The 8,868-nt window shown below is 37.4% G+C and overlaps 1 pseudogene; it reads left to right on the top strand.

Moving 5' to 3' along the window:
• The first annotated feature begins 3,894 nt into the window (after positions 1-3,894).
• LOC140332212 (U2 spliceosomal RNA) lies at positions 3,895-4,005 on the top strand (annotated as a pseudogene).
• Positions 4,006-8,868: the final 4,863 nt, after the last annotated feature.

Here is an 8,868-nt window from a genome sequence, read left to right as displayed (position 1 = left end):
GGGGTCTTTTTTAATGTGACAATAATGCAGCTGCTTTTATTCCTTTAACCTTTAAACCAGCTCTAAAAAAAAAAAAATCAGTAATATTAATACCGATAAAGTGAATAAACTACTCATATTTTTCTGCTGCAATTAGCAAATAATTCCAAATAGCACATAAAGATATATTTGTATAGAATAACTACATTTTTGCATAATTACATAATTGTATTGACCAATTTGAAGAAATTATTTGTAATGATTATAAAGGATATTATACAATAAGCATTGTTTAAATGACAATGATACGCTATCAGTTAGTGTAATGCAAACTTTGGAATGGTCTAATCAACTGTAACAAATTGCCAAACGTTCCTACATGTTAGATTTCTGTAAAATAACTGGAGTGGCTGTACTATATTTATAAGTAGTTAGGCACATAAGGAGTTAGGCACATTCTGAAATGTTAACTAATGTAAAATTTACAGATCTGGAAGGCTACACGTGAGTCAGGAATTTGGTGCTGTTTTGCTGGTCTGAATTTTGGAAAGGCTACTAAAAAAGGGGACCAAAAGATGTTTCTGCCTTATATCTATTTCTGCTATTGCCTAGGCTGTAAATATATATATATATATATATATTTATTTATATATAGTGCATAGTTCACAAGAAGGGGATTTTTGTTGAAGAAAACACTTCACTAAGGTAAAAAAACAGCAATCAGTCAGAAACTGAATATTTACTTATATAAGCACATCCACATATTATGTACAGTTTGTAAGTACAGATAATGTTGATGGATTGTCATTTTATAAAAGGGCCATTTGCTTAGCTAAAGCACAGTTTATAGTAGGATAATCCACATTACTCTATATCTACATCTCTACAATCTGTATTACTGTACATCTTACAGTATTTTTTTTAGAATTGTAATGCATGTTAAACAGGGTTTTTAAAAATCTGTGCCCACTTCCTATCAAAACATCTGTTATCCTTAGGTAAGTTCAGCAATGGAACATTTGTCTGTATAAATAATAATACATTCCCTATTATCCTAACAATTGAATAATGTATTTTATATTTTAAAAATATTAATATTATTATTTTTTAATATCCCTATATTAAAAGATAATCTAAAGTCAGGGTGTTTATGTATTCATGCTTTGATAATGGAATGTATTGCTAAATAGCGAGAGGAAGAACAGACACTTTCGTAAGCAAAGTAAGCAATTTGCAAAGAATTTAGAAGATTAATAGCACATGTTGCCATGTAAATAATGACCAAATAACCAACAATTGTCAGATATTGATTCAGAAATTGAAAAGGGTCCTATGTTTGCTCATTTAGACTCCTAAGATTAATTGCATCATGAAAATACATAGAATACCCTGCTAAGACATGTAAAAGGCAATTCTTGCTAAAACTAAAAAAAAGCAAAAAGTCACCAAGCAATGCCCCTTTTGTCAAAAATAAATCCCTTGCTCCTATGTTCTAGATCCTGGTTTAAGCTGTACACTTTACCATGTATTTTTGTGTTGCAGAGTCTGGCACATGCAGGAGTTGCAACATCAGTGGCCATCCATTGCCCAAAGAGATTGTCCGCCATGGAGTCAGTGGCAAAGATCGCGCCTTCCAAAGATGCAGACGTGACAGGTCCTAGACCTGTCATTATTACAGGTCAGCTGCACAGGGGTAAGTTTGTGCTATACATGGCAAGTAGGTTGTGCAAATTTACTGATTATGGCAGAAGCTTAGTAACCAATAAAGAATATAGTCCCAGTTTAATATTCCTGAATAGAAAAACTAAGGGGAAGAGTAGAAATAGTTCCTATATTTTGGGAGCATCATTCATCAAAACGATGCAAGCGATTCTTTTCTCAGATGGTACTTGCAGGAGAAAGTGCCATGGCACTGAGAGATTTTGTAAACTGCCATTTCTGACCTGGTTCAATAATATACAGATACTTGAAATACCTACCTACCAATACAATGAGAGTTTACATAATCTATCAGTTAAGATCTTGTATGATATCCCTATATTAGCTGTATTAAGATGCAGCAATATAAGGATATACAAACACATATTAATATACATATATTGTTCAATGCCTATCAGTAATATACAACATGTGTTGGTGTATAGTTTTTGCACGTATTATTTACTGCAGAAGCCATAGCAGGGGAGGAGGATAGATGAATGGTGTAAACACTGTGGTAGTGTCCACTCTTTAGATTTAATTGAAGAACAATAATTATTAAGATTGTTAGTTGAACCTTGTGTCCACTGCAGCACTTCTAAAGCTACTATTGGTCACTGCAAAGTCTCAAATTTAGGGGTCTCATTTAAAACACAAAAATATAGTCTTACCATGCCCTTGGTTCTACTTAAAAAAAAATCAAACACACCAACAGACATTTATAAACACAGGGTTGTGCTTTGGGACTCTAACGCAAATAAAGTACTATTGATTTTATTACATGAAAAAATACTGGAAGAAATACCAACCACATGACTTGTCAAAGCTCTCTAGATGTAAGTCCATCTGGTTCATGTCAAACTAAATGACAGATTCATCTGTTGTTGACGAAGGAAATCCAGGATGAACTTCAGGATGAAATTGTCACAGATCCCTGCAGGTCCAGAGGATTTGTGCCTCCTTCAGTGCCACCCACCTTTCACTCCCCTGCTGCCAGCACCAGCTCTGCTAAGGCATCATCTACTCAGTACACCTCCTGGTCTAGGTCATGTGACTCCACTACCACAGAGGACTAGAGTGTTTCGCCGATGTGCTCCCCTGCTGGTGGAGTTGTGAACACCACCAACCTCTAGTCTCCTGGAGTACCTCCGGTGGTGGAGTATGATGCAGCAGGTCACATGGCTCCATTCATAACAGGCCCTGCCCTTTAAAAAGAAGTGAAGTGCAACAGGAAGTTGCCTGAACATGGAGTTCCTTTGGCTCTGCGTCCATGTTCTTGTTGTTTGTTTCTCCTGCTCCAGCTTCTCTGTGTACTGACCCCAGCTTGTTTCCTGACTATGCTTGTTTGCTGCCCGTCCTGACCTCTTGCCTGTTTCCTGACCAACCTTGTTCGCTGCCTGCCCTGACCTTTTGGCTTATCTGACTACTCTCTTAGATTTCCTTTGGGACTATGTTTTTGTTCCAGCTTGTTAGCAGTCACCTGCCTCTGCGTGCACAAAAATATTGACAAAATTTACCCTGGATAATATGGCGTTGGAGGTAAAAATAGTACCTTGTCTTTAACATTAACATTAGGAAAAAAGTACTTTATAGGGGATTCCACCCCATCTTGCTATGTACCCCTAATGTTGAAAGGCAGTCGCTTTAGTGATAAGGAGGGAGAGATGCTTTTCTGGCCACCCAGGTTACATGCCTGAATTACCGTTTAGTTGAAATATTTAAGGGAACCCTATGTTTTTATTCTATTTTGTTTAAATAATTGTTTCCTCACATTAAAACGTGAAAAAAATGGAGTATGATTCTCCATAATATCGTAGCTTAGGTGAGTGGGAAAGACAGAGCAGTAAACACACGGCTGCCCCCTTTCTGAACTAAACTTGGCCAAATGTTTTTTAACATTGGGGAGAGCGACAATTTTTTTTAATATTGAGCACATACAGGTTTAAAGCACGGAGTATGTTAGTAGATTAGTTAAAGATTTGCAATTTTACCCCTAATGCAGTGTTCAACCAGGGTTCCTCCAGAAGTTGCGAGGGGTTCCTTGGGCAATGAGCATTTTGTGCCTCCTATATCACTCTACCTGAAACCAGTTATCTTTTTGGCTATCTTAAAGGGCAACATTCTTCCCACTGGCCAGCAACATAAGACATATTCCACTCACTGACCACCATACTAATGTACAGTGAGCTGTGGGTATAGTAATTATAGAAAGAGTTCATCGCTTCTCGGCCTTTTGGCTAAGATCAAGTGTAGTACCTAATCCTTCCAGTGATCAGGGTGGAACGGCACTGTAGTTCCTGGCAAGAATGCAGTGCACAAGTACCTCTGTTAAGGACGGTCTACTTGATGGTGTTGCTCTGTAAGGGGCCGCCCCATGGTAATTCTGCCGGCTTAGTCTACCGGAGAAGGCAGGGGCCTGCCCTGAGAAGGAGCACCCAGATAGCAGACTGACCCTCTGGTTGGTGCAGGAAAAGCTTGGTCTGGTCACTCGGTCTTGAGAAGCTTTCAAATCTCGCTTTTAGTGTCGAACCCCTGGAGTGGCGATCCAGGGGCACCTTAAAATCACTGGGCCCGGGAACCCACTGATCTTTAATGTGCACCGTCACATTAAATGTCACTATTATGTCACTATTTATGCTGATTTGGCACATCGCCTTTACTCTGCATTAGTGCAGATGGGCAATTTTAAAAACTCTGCCCAGTGTGTTATGCACTGTGCACTTATTTTTTTAATGTATTTTTATGTTTGTCACAAGTTACTGGTGTAGTATTTTTTGCCACTATTTGATGGAGGGTGCTATTTCCTTAGGTGCTAGCCCTGACGTCTTGGAGAGTGCCTCGACCTAACAACTACGCGCTCTCCCTCAGTGGGAGTGTCTCTTTGGGAGAACTCCCAGCTTAGTATCTGTTGGGACTTGCTTAGGCAGTCCCATGGAGAAAAGGCCCCTCTCTGGCTTCGGCCAGCGGGGCAAGTAAGTCTATCTCAGCTTCGGCTGGGTGGGCTCAGTAGCGAGCCCTCGTCTGGAGCCTCGCTTCGGAGGGTCTGGGGATAAAGGGTGGCCCTTCATCTTTAGAGGAGGGATCACAAATAGTACCCCAGTGCACGTTTTTTAGGGGGTGTTTTTGCACTAACACTTTTTTACCGAGCACGGGGTGTGTTTTTAGAGCACGGATCGCGAGATTTGAAAAGAAAAAAAAAAATATAGAAAGAGTTCTTTAAGACCTAAAAGTTATTTCAAGGGTTTCCTATGTTTAAAAGAAATGCTGCTCTAACTGCTTGAAAAGACTCTTCCTGCTGTATATATATTATTAAAGCATTTTTTTTTGCATAATCACCTTATAGGCGGTTCTGGCTTCCAGTGCCTAATATCACTTTAGTTTGCCTATTAACCCTACAAATGAGCAGAACTCACCAACATTATACATTCTGGCAGAAAATGTAAACCTTTTGGCACAGTTGGTAATTGTAATAAATTTAGGAGCAAAATGTATTCCAATTCACTTTAAGCAGAATCAGGCAAATTTTATGTGAATTTCTTTTAAATTTCAGGGGTCCTCTCCAGTGGCTAGATCTTATTGTTAATATCTGGGGAAAAAAAATCACTTCCTGCAGTGTTAGTGTACCAATTTAAACCTTCCAGTACAATCAGCTAAAAAATAGCCAGAAAAAGTAGACAATGTTATAAAGACTTATTTCAGGTTTTAGCCTGAAATATCTATATAATGCATTTTTGAAGGATCAGTCTCTTAACGTTAATCTTTAATGAGTAAAGGCTCCTAAAAAAGCTAAACGCCCAAAATAGTTACCAATAGCTACTATCAGATGATGTCCTGGTTCCCAATATTCCTTCTTTATTGCAGAGTGGAGGGTCCTTCTTCCTTTTATACTGCCTGGTAACATCTTCCATTGGGTCTATTGCTAAGCTACTTTCAAGGCTCTGGATTCTGCATGTGTTGATGTCATAATCAGGGACCATGACAAAACTTCATGGTGGAAGGTAAAGACTGCCATCAGTTGCTGATAGCTAGTTATTAGCCCTGTAGGAGGTACTGTAAGAGGGAGGAGGTGATCTAGATGGTGGATTAAGGTAAGTGAAAAAGGTCTTAGGAAAATAGGTTGGAGGGAGAGAATTGGAATGTTGCCCGGACTTTGGCTTTATGGTTACTACCCTATCCCAGTACCAAAAAATAGATAGTTCAAGATCTAAAATTTTTCAAAATAATATTTAAAGTGGAAGTAAACTGAAATAAAATCACCTTTACCTTCAAAGGTCTTTCGATTACCCAAAGGGGTTTCCTGGATTGGGTCCATTGTTGTCCCGGTATCCTCCTTTGTCCCAGGACAGAAGAAGCACTGGGTGCCTTTCCCGTTCTTGCTGCGTCACCCAATTAAACACTGCGCAGGCACAGGATTGGGTGATGTAAATAGGAAAAAGGAGTGCCGATCTCACTGTGCATGCGTAAGATCAGCATTTTTGCCCGAGATTGCATGTATCCCGAGAGGCTCTGCGCTCCCATTATGTCTTTGTCGATTTGGCGATCAAGACAGAAAGGGGAGGAGCTTTACCTTTTTTAAAAAGGGTTCTAAACCCCATCCTCTGTAAAAAGGAAGGTCATTTTTACCTTACATAAAAGAATTGTCTACCCTTTTATGTAAGGTAAAAATTTTAGTTTAGGTCCGCTTTAACCAGTTAAGTCTGTCTAATCCTTTCTTGCTTTATACATTCAAGAGGCATATTGGTTTTGATTTAGCATTTGAATGCATACAAAAGCTTGGTTACATATCTGTCTACCAGAAAAATCTAACTTAGCCAGTTTTCATATTTCACTGTAGCGTTTGCTTGAGGTATGTATCAAGGTCTCATGGTGCCCATACACATTTTAACTGTAACCCAATCACTTCAAAAAAAAAAAATTTAGGATAAAAAATCATTCTGTGGGTTTCTTTGCATATTTGTATATGAAATGTTATTTTGGGATCATTAGTTACCTGGTATTTCTATTTATTCATGATGCAATTTTTTTGTAAACACAGAGTGTGAAAACTACAAATATTCAGATCAAAAAAGGCGATCACCATTTGCAGAGCTTATAAGCATATGCAAAAGTAAATGCACCAACGAACATGAATCATTTTTAAAAATAATATTCTATTCTTTGTATGCTTTCACCTCTATAAATGCGTTCCTAATGTTTTACACCACATAGTGAGATGTCAATCATTAGGGAAAAATTAAAACAAATTATTAAATGCCAGGAATAATGGTAACTAATTTCTAAAATCATCTGTTTATGTAAGTTCCATGGCAACCTTAATTGCTAAACTCAGTTTGGCTTCACATTTGTAGGAAACATATCATGCCAAGCCAAGTATTCATTTATTTGTCAATATGTGGTGAAAACACATATCTATTTGTTCTGGCCTAATGACAGGCATTACCATCACAGTGAGATGTGCTCAATATACTATCAGCATGCAGATAGACTGTAATGGAATAACAGCTTGAACCAGCTCTGCAAGGCTATTAAGTTACTAGTTGCTATTTTCTTTTCACCAACAGGTTCTGTATCTCGCCAGCAGCCCCAATTATACTCATTTTATTATATTTAGGCCTGGTCCTTTAACTCTACGTTCTTATCTTCCAAACTCCTCAAATAAGCATCAGCCTCATACATAAATGCATTGTCATATACAATGGAGATAGTTATGCTTTTGGACTGGAATGTTAAGATATTATCATTTCTTATTACACCATTACATTTTTAAATGAACTGCAAGGAGCTTGAATATGTTTAATTATAAGTAGGGTACATAGCAGTGAAAACATGATAATGCTGGTGCTGCCAAGGAAATGCATCTGCATGGAGAACATTAAAGAAATGCAAAGTATAATGAAATGAGAAAGAGACAAATCAGTTCAACAGAGTTGCAGACAGATTTTGAAAATCTTTGAAAACTTCACTATTTAAATCATAATCATGGTATTAAAAAATGAAACACAAGCATACATAATTGATGTAATAGTTTACTTTATTTTAGAATGAACTTCACTGACATCCCTGTAGCACAATTTTGCTGCAGGAACAAGAGACTGGTTCACTTACATTTACAAATGCTACAACCTGGGACAATGGGAGTCAAAGGAGTCATAAGTGAGACTTTCAATATCCTAGTGAACTTACCTATGCATGGTCTGAAATAATACAGGGACTGTCTTTTTCCAAATTGCAGAGAGGTAATTTGATCCAAGCTAACAACAGACTTAAAAGTAGTATTGCAATTTAGATTCAGATTAAAGTCAAATTCAAACAGCATTTAGTTCTAAAAGAAAAAAAAAACAATATGGTAGTAAAATGTTGTTGGGCTAGTTAAAAATAGGACAAATTAGGGAGCCAAAAAATGAAGCATAAATACCAGCAAGCATTGAGCAGAATACCTGGTTGTGGTCTCCACGTTACAGTTCCCTTAAACTGCACCGCTTTTTGATATAACTGGCGTTATTTTTTTTTGTTGTGTCACTTGTTTTCACAAAGTTGTTAAAAAAATATAAAAGAAACACAGCTTTGAATATATATAATTCTTTCTTCCTGGATGTAAAACCTTTCTGTATTCGCAGTTAATAGTGTTTTGCAATGAGCAGTTTGCAATTATCTGTAAGGGTGACATTCTACCCATTGGCCAACAATGTAAAATGCATTATTCATTGACCACCACATTAATATACTGTGAGTTGTGGATATAGTAATTATAGCTGGGGTTACCTGAAGACCTGAAAGGTATTTCAAGGGATCCCCCATCATAAAAAGGTCAAGAAGTGCTGAGTAAGACCATTAGACCAGAACTCCATTGATGTGGCTTAATATAGATTACTTGTATTACTTACTTACTTGATTACCTATTTTAGTTTGCCTTAGTATATAAACCAATTCGATTTTTTGAAAACAAAGAGATCCATAATTTCTGCATTCACATTTGCATAACCTCACTCTCATTTATTAAATAATTCCTATTTATTAAAAAATATGTGCTGCCAGCTCCATTAAGAGCTGATTGAGTTTTTAAATTGTTTGCAATCAACCTTTCATTCACGCTCATCCAATTTCTAGGAATAAATTTATTTTATGCAAACCCACACAAGATTAAGATGAATTAACATGTTTGTGCGCTGTCACCTAAAGACTGGTTGTCAT

This window comes from Pyxicephalus adspersus, chromosome 5 (assembly GCF_032062135.1).
Source record: "Pyxicephalus adspersus chromosome 5, UCB_Pads_2.0, whole genome shotgun sequence".
NCBI lineage: Eukaryota > Metazoa > Chordata > Amphibia > Anura > Pyxicephalidae > Pyxicephalus > Pyxicephalus adspersus.
This window is presented reverse-complemented; position numbering and strand designations above follow the sequence as displayed.